Source organism: Furipterus horrens, unplaced genomic scaffold (assembly GCF_987537825.1).
Source record: "Furipterus horrens unplaced genomic scaffold, mFurHor1.1.pri manual_scaffold_1, whole genome shotgun sequence".
Lineage (NCBI taxonomy): Eukaryota > Metazoa > Chordata > Mammalia > Chiroptera > Furipteridae > Furipterus > Furipterus horrens.
Window position 1 is genome coordinate 179,546,769 of NW_028327171.1, and position 21,442 is coordinate 179,568,210.

At 33.8% G+C, this 21,442-nt stretch overlaps 1 protein-coding gene across 1 annotated transcript in view; it reads right to left on the reverse strand.

Moving 5' to 3' along the window:
* The window catches only part of TFPI (tissue factor pathway inhibitor), a 66,711-nt gene extending 45,540 nt beyond the window's left edge, over positions 1-21,171 (reverse strand). The window contains exon 1 of the mRNA XM_090281518.1: positions 20,875-21,171. The gene's annotated coding sequence lies outside the window, so the exon portion shown is untranslated. The remainder of the gene's footprint in view (positions 1-20,874) is intronic.
* Between the last annotated feature and the right edge of the window lie 271 nt (positions 21,172-21,442).

Here is a 21,442-nt window from a genome sequence, read left to right on the forward strand (position 1 = left end):
GGGTGCCTACCCTCTGCCCACTAAAACCTGGAGCTGGTTTTTATCTATCACCTATATGCTTTCTTGACTGTTTCTCATTCTGGGTGAGTTTGCAGCACTGTAATACCAAGGATAATGAATGAAGAAAGAAAACAGAATAAAACTATAATGGAAGGAGACAAAAATGCCTACAGGAATTCAATAGTTTTATAAATTCTTTTTATGTTTTCAATTTTACTTTTTATAAGTAATATTTTCAGCAGAAAAAAAATGTTCATAGTAACTAGGGTCTGCACATATTCATCTTAAATGTAGTTCTTACTAGACTTCCAAGCTTTTTTTTACTTACATATTTTTATTGTGTTTTCTTCCATTACTATTTAACCCCCTTCCATCCCTTTCCCTCCACAATCACCACTGTTAACCATGTCCATGAGTCCTTTTTCCACTTTGCTCAATCCCTCCACTCCCTTGTTTTTGGATGGATAGTTGCATAATCTCAGTGAGAGGTATGAGAGACAGATTTTCTCAGGACGAGAGTATTTTTTGAATAAATAAGTTGTAGGAATGTAAATGTTTAAGTAGTTTCCCAAGAGAAGTCTAATGCTGTGTGACTGTTTGTTTACCACATACCAAACCCTAACAAGTCAGTACAGAGCCTTCTTTATCTCTTTGTTATCTTCCCCCTGGGTCCCATATTCCTGGGACATGGAGCAATCACTATAAGCATTATTTTGGCATCAGGATTATTTATCTGTGACACTAAAATAAAAAAAATCCAATTTTAAAATGGGCAAAAGACCTGAATAGACATTTCTCCAAAAAGGACATGCAGATGGCCAATAGACATATGAAAAGATGCTCACCATTACTAATCATCTGAGAGAAGCACTTTAAGCCACAATGACATGTCACCTCATACCTGTCAGAATGACTATCATCAATAAATCAACAAACAATAAGTGTTGGCAAGGATGTGGAGCAAAAGGAACCTTCCAACACTATTGGTGGAAATATAGATTGGTGCAGCCACTGTGGAAAACAGTGTGGAATTACCTCAAAAATGAAGCTTCCCCCCCCAAATAAATAAATGAATAAATACATAAATAAAAGACTGAAAAAAAAAAGAAACTGTTTTATGATCCAGCAATTCTACTTCTGGAAATACATCCAAAGAAACTTGAAACATTGATTCAAAAAGGTATATGCACCCCTATGTTCATTGCAGGGTTATTTACAATAACCACAATTGGAAAGCAGCCCAGGTGTCCACCAATGGGTGAATGGATAAAAAAGCTGTGGTTCATTTACACAATGGAATACCACTGGGCCTTAAAAAAAGAAGAAAATTTTACCCTTTGTGATAGCATGGTTGGACCTGGAGAGCATTGTGCTAAGTGAAATAAGCCAGTCAGAGAAAGGCAAGTACCATAAGATTTCACTCATTTGTGAAATCTAATGAACAGACTAAACTACCAAATAAAATAGAAAAAGTCTCATAGAGAACAGACTGACATCTGTCAGAGGAGAAAGAGGTTGTGGGGTTGGGTAAAATAGGTGGAGGGATTAAGCAAAAACAGAAAACAAAACTCATAGACACAGATATCAGTATGGTGATTATCAGAGGAAAAGGAGTGGGGAAGGTAGCAGAGGTTATAAACAAGCTACATGGTGATGGAACGAAACTTGACTTGGAGTGGTGAACACACAATGCAATATAGTGATGATATATTACAGAATTGTATCCCTGAAACCTATATAATTTTATTAACCAATGTCACATCAATTAATTCAATTTAAAAAAAAGCAGCTAACATTAAGATTAAATATTATGAGGTTCTGGCTACATGGTATATATAGCATATTTATTTTCAGGAATTACATTAGAAGTACAAAGATATATAATTATAAAACATCATTTTTTGTAATGACATCTTTTAAAGTGGTTTCTTATTTATTAGGTTACTGTGTTTTGACAATAATGCTCTGCAGACAATGGAGAAGGTATACTAAATTAATGTTGGCGATACATGGCTTGTTTTCCAATAGTATATGCTTATGGCTAATAAGTGACAGGTAGGACTAGATCCTGGAATTTTTCAAAGCATCCTTAAAATAAGCAAGATTTATGGACAAGAGACCAAATCTAATTCAGGAAATTATAATTAAATATATTAATTACTTATATCATTCTATATTCATTTCTCTCTGAAATATTATCTTTATTATGACTTAAAGAAGATGATTGGCAATATTATCAAAGGAGCTACAGGATAAAAATGGGATTTTTCTGGTTGGCTAATCCTAAAACTCAAAAACTAATATCACTTTTTAATGTGATCATTATTATAATTTTTGCTTCAGTGAGTTGCCAACATGTTTTCTATTCCTGGCATAAAGTCTATACTTGTTTAATGATTATATTTATTACTGTGTAAATATTTCCACATCACTCTATCCATTTGTAGATCTATGGGAAGTTAGTTTTTGGCCCAGGCCCTAGCTAACCACTTAGAGAAGAACACCAAAGCACGAGACCCAGACGTTCACCCAGAAGTCAAAGCCTGAGTGAATAAATTAGAACATGGCTACCACACAAGAGAAACTCTTTAATAGAGGTACTTGAAAATCTGCTTTTTCTTTTTTCCAAAACTTTAGAGGAAATAGAAACCATATATATATATACACACACACACACACACCCAAATCTTGGCTAAATACCAGAGATAAAAAGAGGAAATTCCTATTTTATTAAAGCCCCATTTCAAACATGTCATTATAGTCAGCTTTTGAATTATCTGGGATTAATTTTCATATTGCAGATTAAGTCTTTGTTTAGATGGTCTCTCCAGATGCCTGTTTTTAAATCATTTTTCTTATGATAGGATGGTTAAATCAGTTTGTTATGTTAATAAGAATAAATCATAATGCAAATGGCAGTTTATATTAACGGACCTTTATTATTTTTTTCTCATTTCTATCTCACACTCACCCTAAGATAATGCTGTTATCCTCATTTGATAGAGGACATAGTGATTCAAAATGATAAAATAACTTTTCCAAGAAAATAGCTTGTAAGTGGCAGAATAAATATCATTGTTTTATATGGTCAGATTTAAAAAAGTGTTGGCAAAGGAAATTTAAATATTAATACAAATTATACATTAAATTGTGGATTGATTGCTGTGATTTGCTGTCATAAAAATGGAAAGTAAAGCTTTGAAAAAGGCACTACAGATTTTGATTAAAGCGATCACCATCTTACAATGGAATTATATTCTCAACCATGTTGGTAGGGTAAGTTTTTTTGAACTCTGAGCATACAATGGTATAAATGAAGTTTATGTTGATAGGCCAGCTGATAAAAAATTTAAAAAAGAACAAAAGAGCTTCAGTGTTAAAGATGGGCAACCTTTAATGATATATTCCAGGTTTAAACTTTGGCACAAAATCTGAATTAGACCCACTTGGAGGTGGTTTTTCTTTGCTTTCACTTCAAACCAGCTAAGACTTAAAATGGATCTTTACTACGTAGTGATAAAAGTGATTCTGTGTATAAAGTTTGTAGGAGCAGTCTTAGTCTACTGAGGTTATCATTACAAAATACCAGAGGCTAGGTGGCTTAAACAACAGAAATTTATTTCTCACAGTTCTTGAGTCTGGGAACTCCAAGACAAAGGTGCTGGCTGATCAAGTTCTCAGTGAGAGCTGTCTTCTTGGCTTGCAGGCACCCTATCCCCTTTATGTCTTCACATGGCCTCTCCTTGGTATGGATACATATATATATATATATATAGATCTCTCTCTTCCTCTTCTTATAAATCCTATCAGATTAGGACATCACCCTTATTACCTAATTTAACCTTAATTACTTTCTAAAAGCCCTGTCCAAATGTCCAAATACAATTACACTGGGGGTTATAGCTTCTACAGATGATGAATTTTGGTGTGAATATGATTCAGCCCCTAATAAGACCCAGTTTTTTAAAGTGCCTCTAAACTTCTTTAGTAAATTTGTCTAAGAACAAAGGTCACTTCTCTTTTATCAGGCCATGGGAGAAGATGCATGAACTCTAGAGTCTTCTTTTTAATACATAAGCCAATTATTTCCTTTCCGCACAGGTATAAACTGGTAAAATAGATCCTCACTGTAATTCCTCAACTGCATTCATAAATCATGTTAGAGAGCAGAAGGCACTGCTCTGTACCTCAATTCTTATAAGTTGAAACTCAGGAATAATTTTCTCTGAGCTAGTTTGTTGAGTGAGCTATGAAATAACTTGAAAGTTTTATTTTAAAATTGGAGATTTTTTCATAATTTTGAATAATAAAGTTTGTAGAAAAAGATTCTAAGGGTTTGGATGCCACGTATATGACATTTGTAACAAGATTTTAGAAAAATAATCAGTCATCACTATTATGGAAAAGATGTAGAAACATTCTCAACAGCAGCATGGAATCATGTTCTGACTTAGCCATGTAAATCCTATGGAAATACTGGTTCTATATCAAAACTCCGCTCAAATGGAATTTTCTCAAGAGTCCTTCCTTTTTTATTAAGATTCTATTTTTTTTTATTTTTAGAGAAAGGGGAAAGGAGCGAGAAAGAGGGGGAGAGAAACATTGATGTGCAAGAGAAACACTGATTGTTTGCCTCTTGTACATGTCCCAAATGGGGACCAAATCCACAACTCAGACGTGTGCTCTGACTGGGAATCAAGCTGGTGACCTTTCACTTTGTGGTACAGAACCCTAACAACTGAGCCACACTGGTCAGGACTCACCATCTTTCCTTTTGCACCTGAAAGAAAAAAATAGCTCCACAATTAGGTTCTCCTCTCACATTTTTGTTTTTAATTACTGCACTTATTCCTATGTAACACAATGTATGCTTATTTGTTTACTATCTGTTTTCTCTGTCCTTAAATGCAAAAATTATATCTGTTCTGCCTGGTACCTAATAGAAGCTCAATAAATATTTCTGGAACAAATCAATGCATTAAGGAATCTATAAAAATTAATTTTTATAAATGTAAAAGCCACTGGAGAAATTTAAAACAAAGGTATAAACTGAAATTATTTGAAATCATATGAATTAAAGTGAACATAATATTCAATTATAAATTAATCTTTTATTAGAGAAGACAATAAATATTCACCTTATTATTTATTCCTTTTTCCATCCTCACTTCTCAGAAAACCTACTAATATTCCATGTTAATAAAACTGCTCCTGAAACTCCTATTGAATGGACAATAATGGAGTCACATTAGCATCTGGTCAAGACTGACTTGCCTGACTTGACATGGGTTGACACCTGTACAGACACAGGTCATCTGCTGTTCTACAGAGAGAGATGTGGTGCAGATTTCCAGGGAGGGCCAAATACTACTACTTTTTCTTTCAGAATAATTTAAGGATTAAAAATAGATGAATGGAAAAAATAAGTATGTTAATATTTCATATGTAGGGCAAGACCACATGATAAAATAAAATAAAAAGAATGGATAAAAGGAATAAGAATGATATAGTTTGAATATCAGTAGGGTGCTTTGTAGTTGTTAACTAGTAAAGAGTTTTAAACATCTTTGAGATTTAATATTTTTATCTGTGAAATGAAGATTATATATAATAACTTGTGTTAATGACAAGTAAATACAGTATGTGTAAATCACATAGCAGATAGAGATCAACTAAGCAAAAATTGGTGTTTATGCAGAAAAATATACTTTAATAAAGGAAAATACATTAAGTCAATAAGATTATAGATGTATGTTAAACTTTAAAAAATGCTATTTCAGTCATCTTGTTTGCTTATGCAACACCCATTCTCTGTCACTTTTCATTGAATATATTCATAATTCAGTTCTTAGGGTTAAATAACCTATGCACTGCTAAAGAATACATTTGTAAATAATAAACTCTTCATTAATCCACATAATTATGGTGAGCCCATTTTTATTATAGTGATTGTTTTAGGTAGTTTTACATGATAAAGCTCTGGCCAATGAGAATAGAGAGAAAGTAAGCTTGCTATCATCCAGGGTTGGGGATGGGGTACTTTAAAAAAATTTTTTTTTTCAGGAGAACTAGCCTGAGATAAAGATGAAATGCTGTAAATGATGAAAATAAAATAATGGGAAAACCTGGATTTGTGTTGAATTAACCAGTCTTGAAGTGTCCTATCTCTGTACTTTGCATAAAGTGAGATAAATTGTCTCATTACTTAGGCTACTTTTGCTATGACTTTGTCCTAATTACCACCAGCCAAATGTAACTTAGCTGAGTTATTTAGCTGTTTTTGTTTAAACTGGTTATTGACCAATGCTTTTCAACATTTTTCAATCAAGGATGCTACAAAGCCCCCCCACCCTTTTTATCATTAAAACTGTTTTGACACCAAAACAGTGCCTGACGTTCTGTTACAAGAGTCAAATTTTCAGATTATTTTTTAAACATATCAAATATAAAGATAAAATATGAGAAAATGAAGCAAAACATTTTGCATATGTTAAGTAAATTAATATTAGGAACACAGGCTGACTTACAAATAAAATCAAAACAATAACAACAAAAACGAATCTCCCAAACTAACTGCAGACTGTTGACTCTAATCATGTTCACTAAAAGATTGGCCAATCCACTAGGGAAACATCTATTAGCTTTGGCTCTTGATTCAGGAAGTCATACTTCTGGAGAATTGTGCAATGTAAAATTCCCTAACATTAGCTACTAAGCCAAATCATAACACATATCTGCATTTTAGATTCTAACAATTTCACTGATAAAACCATTTGTTACTTTATATTTTTTAGATATAGAAGTAGTTGTAGGTATGATTTTATAAAGCAGAGAAGTTTCCTCTAAGAATATAATACATTACAAACTGTTCTCTGTGTGGGCCTAACTTCTAATCATTCATAACATGAGAAATAAAAGTGAAAAAAAAAAAAAAATCCCAGAGAAAGGGAAGGGTGAGACAAGAGAAGAGTGAATGTCTTCATGTTACAACCAAATAGCATACAACAGGTGTAAACTAAGTTTATTAAAACAAAAACAAAAATAAAAAATGAAGTGGAGGACAAGGTTTACAATTATATAACTAGAGATAAAAGAAACTATCAGGGATAAGAGACTGCCTCGGTTCCCACGCCATACCCCCTCCCCGCCTGCCTGCAGCTGCCTGGGAGTGTCCCACGATAGTGGGGTACATCAACCTGAGCTCCGTTTGGCCTTGATGAGCCCTAGACTCACAACTGTGAGATAATGACTGAATTCAATAGTTTCTTTTTTCTTCATTCTATAAAACAGCCCCTCCTTCCCTAGGACACTGGAGTTGGGCCATTCGCAGCATGGCTTTCTCCCTGCTTGCTAGTTTCCTCAATAAACTTCTTTTTGTCTGCTCGCTGCCTCCTCATGGTACTCTGAGCGACATGACACCATTCTTAAATTATGGTGCTGAAACCCGGGATTGGGACAGCGGCTCAATCAGGACTCCTGAGTTGGACTCAGGCCTGAGCCGGCCCCAATCCTTGGACCTGGAATCACTCAGACCTCCATAGGTTGGCGGCTTGAGCTCCCCCTCTGGCTTATGGCTCCAGCTTCCCCTCTGGCTTGCTGACCCCTTCTGCCTCCTTTTTCCTCCAACCCCTCCCCCAACTGCCATCTACTCCCAGTCAACACCAGCCCTCAGATTCATAGGCGAGTTCTCTGCCTCCGTTTTCTCCGTGATTCTGTTTCCTGGTCTAATCCGAGACCATTCCAGGCAGTCCAGCCCTAAATCTGAGCGCTCAGTTGGAACCACTCTCCGAGTCTAACTCCTCAGGATCAGTCTGGACCCCTCTCTTTGGAGCCTGATAATCTCAGGGACACCTGGGATAAATCAGCACCCCTCCTCTCAGTGTTTGGCCCTCCACATTATGGTTAAATAGGGATGCTCTTCTCGATAGAGTGCAGAGCAGGAAACGTTGGCTTGAACTCGTCCTGCCCCTTTCCTTCCTTTTCAGACCCATGATAACCGTAACCGTTGCCATAACCATAACCTTCCCACCCAAAAATACCCCTCTTGGGTGTTTAGCCTATAATCTCAGATCTCTCCAACTAAATGGTGAAGTCAAGGCACTGTTGTGTAACCCCAATATCCTCTAAATAACCAAAGTCAGTAGCCAAAAATAAAAAAAACAGCACTTCAGAGTTCTCACAGACCTCCATAACTTTCTCTGGCAGTTGCACAAGCGGTCAAAAAAAATTTTCCTATGCTCAGGCTTTCTAAACTCTTCAGACCACTCTCTCTCTCTGCAAACAGCTGTCTGCCCACCAAACTCTCCTTATCCAAAAGAAACCACCTTCCTCTCAACCTTCTGCACCCCCTTTAACCCTTCTTCTTCTTCCTTACACACACACACACACATACACACACACAACATTAATTATGATAAAACACCAAAACACAGATTTTTAGCAAAAATCAAAACATTTATTCACAAACCAGCAGCTCTGGCACAGCCAAGGACCAAGGGGGCTGCCTCGCTGCACTTTCTCATTTCCCAAGATTTAGTAATGAATGTCCCCTTTTACTATCCTAGACCTCAAAAATGTCTTCTTCACTATCCCACCTTCCCTACATAAATCAGCTCTCCCCCTCAACCCTGCCTCATTACTTCCCTTCCCCCACTCCCACACCCATACCCACGACTACACTCAACATCTCTCCTTTTCACACCCTTTCCCCAACATACAAATTACACCTCTACCCCAGGTAAAATCTTCGTTTATAGAAAAAAAAAAATCCTACAAGGTCGGCCCAAAAGGAGCATAATATGCCATCACTACCCTCACCTCCGTCATTAAGTCGGGACACTTGCCCTCTGGTACCTCTTCCCAACAGGCATAACTTACTACCCTAACGTAGGCCTTGGCCCTTACAAAAACCTGTCATATCACTATATACACTAACTCCAAATATACTTATCACATCATACATTCTCACATAAAAAACACATTAACATTATTGCCAAGCTAAAAAACAGGCATACGAAAAATCCTAATTTAAAACCTTCCTCTCATACTTCTCCTCTCCCTTCAAAGCAATCCTAATGTCTCTCATAACCCCACTGTTTCTCCTCCTATTATTCATTGCCCTTGGCCCTTGCTTCCTCAAACTTATAGTTAACTTTATTCAAAAAATGATCCAATCCATAACAACCTCTACCGTCCATAATATACTCTTATTAAGATTTTTCAGATATCAACCTGTAGCAAGAGATGACCCTGAGCCGGCAATCAATCCTCGTTCATTGACATTAACTCAGCAGGAAGTCATTATAGAAGAACAGAGATTCGATGACCCCTCTCCCAATCGGTCTCTGCTACCCCCTCAAAAAACACACCCCACCTCTCGCCTCTTTTTATTAAAACAAAAAGGCTAGAATGACAGCCTTGGTTTCCATGCCACCCCCCCACCACCGCCCACCTGCAGCTGCCTGGGAGTTTCCCACGATAGTGGGGCACATCAATCTGAGCTCCATTTGGCCTTGATGAGCCCTAGACTCACAGCTGTAAGATAACAACTGAATTCAATAGTTTCTTTTTTCTTCATTCCATAAAACAGCCTTAGGACCCCGGAGTCGGGCCATTCGCAGCACCACTTCCTCCCCGCTTGTTAGTTCCCTCAGTAAACTTCTTTCTGTCTGCTCGCTGCCTCCTCATGGTACTCTGAACGACACCATTCTTACAATAAGTATCTGGAATATCCTAGTTTCTGAAATGAGGAAACTGAAGTCTAGAAACAAATTTTCCTCTAAGTCTTACATTTGTTTATTGGCAGAGCTTCACCCCAAGCATAGGAATTGTGACTATTCAAGGAAACAGCAACTTCGAGCCTTGGAAAGATGCACAAATATCTTCTCTTTTTTCCCCCCTAAAGTATATTTCAGATTATTTACAAGCTGTAGAAATCATCATTTCATCAAATCAAACTAAGGAAAATTTTATTCTGTTTTGAGCCAAGGTCCTATAAGTTAAGTAAGTCAAGAAAGTCATCAATTAAAATAACTAAAATTTTTTTGTTTACATTGAAGAGGAAAAATAATCTCTTTCTAAAAAATAATAGGGAATATTAATTCTTATAGCCAACTAAGAGAGAATAGTGGAGGCCTGAGATATGTAGGAAAAAACGAAGAAGCAATAAGGGGGGAAGAATAAAGAGATAATTAGGAAGTTAAGAATAGGGAAAATGTAAATCTGTAGACATATTTCTTTAAATTTGTAAGTAAAGTCCAAAAAGAATGTGATATATACTAAAATTACAATGAACAATGGGAAATAAAATAGAAACACATAATAAAGGAAATAATTTCAAAGGATTCTTTCTTATATAGTTGCCCATAATACCAAAACTCTTCAAGAAAAAAAAAATGTGTGCAATTATTTTTTCTGGATTTTATAGTTAAATTTGTAAAGCATTTTTTCAAAAGATGGTGGCAATAGTTTCTTTGAGTATTTCACCTTACCTCATCATGGTGTCTCCGATTTCCATGCCAACCCAGTTTGTTTAAAAGCAAAGCTCTTCATCGCATGCTATTTCCACTTCTTTTCTTTAACAGGGGAAAGTTACAAGTGAAAGTTGCTATTTTATATCTAAACCAAAATGGAGGTTTCCGAGAACACAGTTCTGCTCAACTACTAATGCCAATAGCTCCACATGGAAGGAAATGGAAAAAATACAAGTAAATATTTTTAAAAATTGTGTGTGAGAGGAGAAAGAAAAGAATTGCATACATTAACTGTCTCTCTATTATCTTTACTGTTCATATTTTTAAAAAATGATACAGAAGATCTTTGGCTGCTCTATTTTCCCTGCTTTTTGTATCTGCTTTTCTAAGTACCCTTTATTAAGATAGGGAAATGGTATTTCAGAACCATTGTTTCTTTAATTATATGTCTGTCCATCTATCTATTTATCTAGTGGTTATACAATTAATTTATTAATTATAATTAAACTTTTACTTCATGTTGAATATGACATTTATGGGAAAGGGGTATATTTACTTTGCAAAAAATGAAAAGACAGTTGAGATCTTCCCAACAGAGTTTAAATTAGATATTTGAGTCAGGTAGATATTACCATTTTTTTTACTTCAAGTATCAACAGCTAAAGTCAGGCCAGTTTTCTCATTTTCCCTCAAAGTCTGTTATCATCCCAGATTTCATCTCTGCTTACTCAGGTCTATGGGAGGCTACTCGACCTTCTGCTTCTAATTATCTCAGCTTGTGTGAAAAAAGGAGAGCAAAGGGTCAGCTCATGTATGAGAATTTTCTGCAAAATGTTACTATATTAGCTTAAGTACCAGAAACATGACGAACCAATAATGATTCATTTTACCATTACTCAGTGAGAGTAATGCTGCTAGGGAAACAAATTCTAATGTGAAAAACTTGGGCATTTCTGATTGTGCTCTAATGAAAAGTATCTGGGGAGGGGTCTGAGCTTAGTTCAAATTGGATTTGCAGTTTTTGGCAACTGTATGTATGTATTTTTAGATGACATCCTGAGTTCAATTCTCTGAATCATCACTGTAAAGGAACAGGGAGCCTCAGGCAGCTGGGTCACAGTCCTCCAGGAATAATAAATGTTGATCTTCAACCACCTGCATTCATATTGTAAAATGTTAGACTCATGAAAAATAACTATTGGCCCAGAAAATGAAAGACAGTTGGTGCTACTTCCTTTTTTATTCAAAGCATCTCTTGGTTCCTCACACTGAATGCTCATTTTTTAAATCTTTTTTTAAAAAGACCAGTTAGTTTGTCCAAATTGTCATTCCTTTTTTTGCTATTCAAACTCTACCTAACACATACTCATATAATCAGGAATTGTTAATATTTATTTGTTAAATGCCTTACTTAATTAATTCCCTTAACTGTAATTTTCTGCAAATAAAGACCAAAGTTTTCATTTTTTTTAAAGCCATTTCAAATCCTAACAATTAGGTTAACTTATAAATTTACAACATTGTACACTTTTCGTTTCCTGCAAAGGGTCTAATAATAAAAATCATAGTTAAGATAAGCTTTGAAGATACTGAAAACTGAATCTTTTAATTTATATATAAAGATATAATTAAAAGAGATCTTAAAATAATTCATTTTTTTCTTGGATTAGCATCTCAAAAAGATCTTTTTTCTAAGTTTTTATTTATTTTTTTATTCATAGGATATCTTATCTTAGCAACCCCCTCATCCCCACCCATGTCAAGTTTATCTGCCTTTGAAATCTTTATCTTGCCTTTTTCAGGACATATTATTATCTGACACTTTTTAGCTTAACTTTATGTCCTCTTTTCCTTACATTTTTAATCGTGTCTCAGATACATTTTTTATGGTGATATGTAAGCTCCTTAGATCTGAGAAAAACTAGCGACTCCCTCTAAAGCACAGATAAACTTAGGCATTGATACTTTTTCATACACATTTTGAAGGCCATCCATGGACGCCTACTTGCTCAGGTCATTTCACGTGTGTCTTTGAGTGCCTGTTAGGAAGGAGAGCTGGTCATTTAAGTCTCTCTGACCCTGAATAAGGAGGTGACAATATTAAATACAGGTAAGCGGTAGTGAGGAGTAATGTTGAGCTAATAGTGATATGGGAAACACTGGTACCTCAGGAACTTTTTACATTTTTAAAGACCAAAATTAATGAATACAAACTTAAAATGGCTTTAAAGGAGTTTTATCGAGAGCTGACCACATATAGAAATCCCTCTTGCCATGTTAATTGAGACTAATCTAAACTTTCCTGATTAAACATCTTTCCTTAGTTGGCACATTCTTCATCAATTCCTTAAGAGAAATATATATTTAAAAAGAGAAGTCTGAAACAGGAATAAAATAATTGGCACTAAAAACAGGGCCTGGGTGTTAGTAAGATAAATTTTATTTTCTCACAAATTTTTGATAACCCTTCTTAACACCAAGCTGTAGATGCCATACTGATTTCTTTATTGTGTACCTGTTTCCTCATGGACTATACAACTGAGTTTAAAACACAATACTCAAATTAGATGCTTAATGTACACTCTATAACATAATTCTAACACCAAATTCTAATGCTAAGTATACATTTTTTCTACCGTATTTGTCATTTTGGATTATCCATTTGATTCAATTGGTCTAAATGATTGAGAAGAAAGCACCTGAAACATCTCTTTCTTTTATAAAAAGAGAAAGTTTTCATCTGTGCTATCAATTAACTTTCTCCAGCTTTCAATATGTGCAACTAGCCAGGGAGCAGGGAGGAAAGATAATTAATTAGAAGTTGTAATAAGAAATTATATCAAAAAGTGCAATATTTACTTCATCATAAACTCTAGGGGCTCAAGGTAAATAACACTAAACACTTGTAGTTTTGAAAATGCCTGTTGAACTAGTGACACCTTGATTGTTTTTAAGCTTGTAGAAATTGTCTTCTAAAATAGAGGACACTAATACATTAGCTTCCCAAACAATTATTATTATCAGAAAAACATAAAAAAATAAACTAATAGCTTATCTGAAATGAAATAATTGTTTTGTAGAAATAGTGAATTTAAGATTTTCATTGTAAAAATATGAATAAGTAAATGTATTTACTTATCTAACATAGTTTCTGGGATAAAGGAGGCAAAAATGTGTTTATCTTATCCAGGCAAACTAATGGATTATAGTTTATGCGCTCTTAAAATTTCTTTTTCTATATGGCCATTTTTTATTTTTTCAGATATCATTCAAATATTATTTTAAAAAGCGGCATTTCCACTTCTAGCCACAATAGATTGATAGAGAATAGATTTAGCCTCCCACATGAAACAGCTTACAAAAATAAAAGTCAAAATACATGAAGTGATGGTTTTCAACTCATTAAATATTAGTCAGTGAAGTACAATGATCCCTAAGAATGGGAAGTAAGAGCTCAGCCCTTCATCCTGACATTTGCTCCAGTGTACAGACTGAAGAGTTTCCACACTAACATTCAGGGAAGGGAGCTCTAGAATTTCCCAGTGTCCTGCAGGAGCTGAGGAGACAAAACAGGGAATCTAGATAGGCGAGGGCAGCTCGAGTTTGTGGGGCAGCATACCAAAGAGTAAAAAGCTATCTAGCAAGGGGGATTCAGAGATATTTAGAAGACCCTTAAGTTTTCAGCTTAATGCTGATCAGTGCATACATGAGGAAAAAACGCTCAAGTTTGGGTAAGCAGTAAAAATGTTAGCACCTAAAAAATGTTAGAGGGTGGATGACACCTAGAACAGATGTAACATTGGGAATATTTTTTCCTAAATTGCAAAAATCTCAATTCATGGAACGTCAAGTAGAGTAGTCAGAAGGTTGTTTCCTTCAGTAGTGGGGGAGAATTAACCATGGAACTGCTTAACAAAACCTAACAAACTTAACAAAACCTAACAGCAAGGTAACCAAATTGTTTCCAAGTAACTAAACTGCATCCCAAGAATACTTACAGCAATACAACATTTCTAGCACCCAACAATATTAAATTCATAATATCAGGCATTCAAATAAAAATTATAAGATACCCAAATAGCAATAAAATCTAATCCATAATGAGAAGAGTCAAATTGACACAGAAATAACAGAAAATAGAAATAGTAAATAAGGACATTGACCGTAACTTTAGCTACATTCCATACGTTCCAGAAGCTAAAAAAAATATTGAATGTATTAAGCAAAGAAAGAAGATAAGAGACCCCAACTGAATTTGTAAAGATGAAATGGCAATATCTGAGATGAAAAATTCACTAGATGGGATTATAAACCGTTCAGACACAGTAGAAAAATTAAGAAGGACATAATGGTAGAAACCGTATAAATTGAAACAGGATAAAAAAGCTAACAATCATGAATGGAGCATGCGTGAACTATGAGGCTAACTTTAAGCATCTTAATTTCTGTACATGTAATTGAAATCCTTGAAAGAGAGGAAAGCACTTGAGGAAGAAAAATGGCATCAGGTGGAAATATGGATCTAAAGCATGAATGCCACAGCAGGTAACAACATGAGCAAATATAAAGACTTTTTTAAAATTTAAATTTCTTTAAAAGATAATCAGTTCATCAATTTTGACAACTGTACCAGACTAATTAATATTGATCTTAATAAAATGGGTCTGGGTGTATGATGACTCTTTCTAGCTTCAAAATTTTTCTGTAAATCACAAACTTTCCTGTAAATCTAAATGTGTGTTTAGTAAGATTGTTTATTTAAAGAAGATAGCTAGCTGTTTGAAATCAAAGTAAACATTGTAGTGTGTTATTAATGACATATGTAGAAACAAAATGGATGACAACAATGGCACAAAAGCCAGGAAGAGAAAGTGGAAGCGTATTGTTTGAAGTCTCTTGTAGTACAAAATAAATGGGTGGATATCACTGGAAGGTAGACTGGGATAAATTTAGATGTACACTCTAAGCCCCAAAGCAAGCAGTAAAATAAAATAAAATGATAGCAAACAAACAAACAAACAAAAAAGGGATAAAATATTATCATGCACAATGCTAAATCCAAAAGAAGACCCCGAAGAAGTAAACAGGAAAACAAAAAAAAGGCAGACCAATAGAACAATAATAGTGAGATGGTAGACTGACTAAAACATATTAATTATCACATCAAATGTAAATGTTCCAACAAGCCAATTTAAAGGCAAATATTATCTAACTGACTAAAGCAGCAAGACCCAACTATATGTTGTCTAAAAAAACCCACTTTTATATATAAAGACACAAAGTTAAAAAATATTGTACACTAATCACACCGATCAAACCTAAGGTGACTATATGAATGTTGAATTACATTTTACATCAAAGGGTATCACCAGTGACAAAGAGGATCATTTTATAATGATAAAGGGGAAGATTCACACAGCAGACAAAACAATCCTAAATGTTTATGTGTCTAACATCAGAACTTGATTAAATGAAACAAAATCTGACAGAATTGAAAAGGGAAATAAACAAATCCCAACTTACAGTCAGATATCTATCTCAAAATATTCCAATATTCAACTGAAAAATAGACAAAAATTTTTAATAAGGATATGAAAGATTTGAACCAACTTGACTAACTGCCACTTGTAAAATATTCTATTCTACACATATTTTCAGGCATACAGAACATTAAAAGTTAGACCATACTCAAGGTCATAAAATAAATCTCAATAAATTATAAATAATTTCTTATATATATTTACTCAGACACGAATTAAATTAAATAGAAAAAATAGAACAAGTTATTTGAAAAATCCCTAGATATCTGGAAATTAAATAACATTCTTTAAAAATGTAATGAGTCAATGAGAAAATCAAAAGGAAATTACAGAATATTTTCAACTGAATAAATATGAAAACCCAGCATATCAAAACACAGCCAAAGTAATATTTAAATAAAAATTCTTAGCAAGAAAATTTAAAGTATCACAGTGGTTATAAAAATAGAAAAGCAACAGAGAAAGTAAATTAAACCAAAGGCTGGGTCTTTTACAAAATGCATAAAATTTACCTCAATGTAGACTGATAAGGCAAAAAAGAGAAGATGCACAAATTTACTAATGTTAAGAACTAGAAGTTTCAAGTTAGAGATTCTAGTATAATGAAATATGAAGCACTTTATACCAAAAAATTTGACAACTTAAATGAAATAGATTTATTTCTTTGAAGGACAAAAACTACCAAAGCTCACTTAAAAAACAAAAAAGGTAACCTAAATAGCCCTATATTTTTTAAAATTTAATTTTGTAATCATAACCTTCCCACAAAGAAAACTTCAGTCCTGGATGGTTTCACTGGTAAAGGCTACTAAATGTTTAAGGAAGAAATAATACCAATTTCTCATTAACTTTTCTAGAATACTTAACAAAAGGGAGGAAGTACTTGTAATTTAATTTTGTGAGGCCTGAATTATCCCAATATCAACACCAAAAGAAAAAAGATGTCATGAATAAAAAACATTAACTTCCAGTGCAGCAATATCATGTAAAAATATGTTCAAATTTCCATCATGAAGCAAAACAGGAATATCTTGTTTTTCTTTTTTAAAAATATAGGTACCCCAGTATTACAATATTTGTACTTTTTATACTATTAAGAAAATATAAAGAGACCATTGTGGTTCTAGAATTCTTCAAACAAAATTTTTATTAATAACTTCTATCAGCTTTTTTTATTATGGTACAATAGATATAGAATAAAATTTAATGTTTTAATCATTTTTAAGTGTACAACTCAGTGGCATTAATTAAATTCACAATTTTGTGCAATCATCACCACTATTCCCCCAGTTTTTTATCACCAATCAGAAACTCTGTATTCATTAACCAATAACTCACCATTCATTCCTTCCTCCAGACTCAGGTAACCTCTAATCTTGCCTATTCTAGATATTCCATATATGTGGGATTACACATTTGTTCTTTTTTTTTGTCTGGCTTATTTCACTTAGTATAATGTTTTCAAAGTTCATTCATAAAGCATAAATCATAATTCATTCACTTTACATTCATGTATATTTGAAATCAGTTGCACAAAAAAGGAGTGCATATCATATCTGATATAATCATTTTGATTCTTGGGATACCTAGAAGTTTCCTAAGTAAATCTTAAACATATCAACATTTTGCAACGAATGCTTTTATTCTGGAAATTGACCCCGTTATTGAGATTTACTCCATTCCTAAGCCTTGGAAAATAAGGAATGATGTGATGCTTAGAGATGGTTTATTATGGAATCACAGATGGGATAGATGTTGATAAAACTCACAAATAGAAGCGATGGATTGAGATGAGCAGCAGAGTGTGGGTGTGGTCAGGGGGAAGGGTGTCAGTGCACATTATGCTTATAGTAAGCACACTGCATTTTATCTGTGCCATATGGAGCGATACTTTCACGTTTCTAATCTAATTAACAACATAGGATATTTATTCAATCTAGAGAAAATGCTACCATCACATTTTGATTAGGGGTTGCTTGCAATAAGTCCAGGTACCTTCAGGGACCTGTGGTCTACCAGATGGAACAATTGGGATAGAAAAAGGGCTGCATTGAGACTCTTGACTATGGGCCATGGTGTCCTTTCACTCTTGTGGTTTTTTCAACTTAGAGAGAACATAGAATCCCAAAGGAAGGCTTCGAGAGAGAGTAACATAGCAGATTTGACATGGGTCCAATATCTTTTGTTATTGTTTCTGGAAAGAGGAAAGTGGAAACGATTAGGTCACTCTCAAATCTTGGTAATGGGAGCTCAGGCTCTGCTTCTACGTGGCACCTGACAGAGAAGTAAAAACAGGGAAGGGAAGAGGAGGAAGACGGGGTTCCCGGAGATGACATATTACATCAACAAAACGATTGCTGAGGATCTCAGTCACCTAGAAAGACGGTCTAGCATAAAAAAAACTCACTGGAATAACTGGCACCTTTTCTTCATTTTGGTGAGATTAATATTCAGAAATAAGAACTTCAATAATCACTTCATGTTCTGAATTCAGATTTCTCCTAATGCACACGGTAACAATCAGAAAATTATAGTATTGGTATATTCCTATAAAATCTATGATGTATTTAAAAGTAATTTGTTCTTAAGAAGGCAACCCTGTAAATTAAAATTCCTCAAGTTAAATGTTTTAGATGGTAAACAAAAAATGGAGACAGCTTTTATTGAGAGTAGCTGAGCTGGACTGTAGTACAGTTCTCAGATCATGTCTACATAGCAAAAATAAATGATATAATTAACCAATTTTAATGAATATTATCATTTAATTTGTTTAATTTATGCTAATAAATACGTTTTTTAAAAAAACCTATTCTGAGTACTTCCATTCTCTTTTCATTTTTGTCTATCCCACCTTTATTTATTTGTTTATTTATATTTTTGGCTGTTTAGTTTTTATTTTTCCTTCTACTAGGTAGAGATATCAGTTGAAGCCTGTCTTAAAAGTTTGTGACACTGAATTTAATAAACCCACCTTTTTTAAAGAATCCATATCACATTTATGATTTTGTTAGCTTGTTAGGGAATAATTAAACCTTTGAGGTTAGCCTTTTTCCTCCTGTTCATCATCCTGTCCAATTATCTTTTGAATTTGAATACTGTAGATATAACTAAGATTAGAAAATTAATTCTTAAAAGGTAGAATAAATTGGTGTTATGAAAATTATAGTTTAATACAAAAACAAATTTCCATTTTATAGATTTTTTTTAAATTTAGCAACAATAGATTATTCTAGTTGAAATGGTTGTACAAACAAGTGAATAAAGTCTAGAGTTATGGACAATCTATTAGACCAAAAGGCACCAGTTGGTGGCATACTTCATTGGAATAGGAGTCACAGTTCCCAAAAGGATTTTGATCTAGTCATTGGAGGTAAACAAATGCTTTAAAATATCAGATTGCATCTTTAAAAAAAGTTCTCCAATTCAGCATAACTAATAGAGAGAGGAACAAAAAAATAATATAAATGTTATAAAATTTTCCAACAAGAGTCTTTGGGCACCAGAAGACAAATTTGGTTTTTACTTTTAAGGATTTTAAATTTTCACTCATATCTATAATGTTAATTTTCTGTATTTATATTAATACTTTTTAATCTCTGTTGATCCTTATAAATATTTTATATCATTTTATTAGCCTATAAACCTCAAATTAAATTTTCATACTCTAATAAATTTTTAGAGTTTATTCACCCTTTAGTTTAAGGACTAGATGAGGTACTTATAACATGTCTTGAAATAATCATGCACTAGAATGAGGAACTTAAAAGAATCTTTAAAATGTTTTATGAAAAGATTTTGTTAGGTTAAAAAACTTTGCAATGTCAAAATTGACACAACTTGACCCCTCTGACGTAAATATTATGCCTTTACACATGAAATATGTGTTTCTGGCCTGTATGTTTCCTGCCTGGGTTTGCCCTTTGTGTTTATGTTATCATATATTACGCAAAGTCATTTGTGACTAATTCCCAGAGCTCTGAGTCACAGTGTGGCTGTTGCTTATCTTTTTTTTTTTTTCTACATGCAACTGCTTTTGACCCTCATTTTGGTAATACTCTAATACAATGAGCTTTTTCCACAATTAAACAATTGTTGTCATAGTTCTGTGGTTGTGTATTTCCATATTATATGCTTTCCTTTGTTATCAGAAGCAAAGTTTCATAACCAACAAGAACATGACACTAAATCCTGTAGATATATAATCCATTGCTTTAATTTATATAAATGCTTTCTGTAGAGACTTGATTATATATATTCTTATTTAAGTATCTCAGAATATGAGCTTTGGTCTTTGGAGACGTGAAATATTTCCATAAAGAAATTTATTAATGCTGGCACAAAATAATTTAATTACAAGAATTCTAATGTGTATATCTCATTTTAAATATCATTAATTAATGGCAATGAAAAAGCTTCTTTAAACATAAGGATCTTACATAGTCTCTTTATTATATTTCTTTACATATACCTAATTAATATTTAAAGGTAAACTATATCTTCAGAAGAGTCCAATTAAACAGACATAATTTGTAAAGAATTGCCACTACAAGATTAAAATTGTAAGAAAAGGCTACATCTGACTAAATTTTACAGAATATTTTATAATTAAAAAAACACTTATTGCATATATATTTGCTTAAAAACTAAATGCAAACTTCTGAGAACTTAATTTTACATTGCAATATGCATTTACTTTTTTTACAGATGAGTCGATTTTCATTTTAAGTTTATAGACAATGGTCCTCCCCCGCCCCTCCCTAGCTCTCAGTAAGTACCCTGTTTTCCACCACCCCATCACCCCATCCCGCAAAAAGAAAAACGTTATTTCTCATGGACTAGAAAGTGTACTTCTAAGTACTCACATGTAAAATCTCTGAAGAAAGTTCTTGGAAAGATTTCTTTCAAAGCGGAGTTGAAGTTATTTTGTTTTCACTTCCAGGCGTTGAAGTATTTGTCTTTTGTACTTCTTTTTTTATAGAGATCAAGAAACTGAGGGGCGAGGGACAGGAGAGTGAAGAATAATGAAGGGAATGAAATCTGATCCTCCAGCCGGGAAAGGACGAGCTAAGAATCTGCCCAAAGTTGCTCCTGTTTGTTGGAGCAAAGAGGAGCCTGAGGCAGTTCCAGAGATCACGGGCATTTGGGAACAGGCTTCCTGTTTAGGTCCCTCCAGCTCTCTTTAGGCTAATTTTGCCAAACTCCTCAAAAACTTTTTTTTTTTTTTTTTTTTAAATGGAAGAATCTGCCAAAGGAAACAGCTTACACTAAGATTGCAAATTCCTGTTTTTGAATAACTATTTTGCTTTCCAGGATTCTTTTTGTAATCAGTTAAAAAAAGTTTCCAGTTATATATTTGTAAATCATTATATTTTTATTATTATATTGTTACTTAATGAAATGAACGTTTTTTGTGGTTTCTCCTTCAAATTA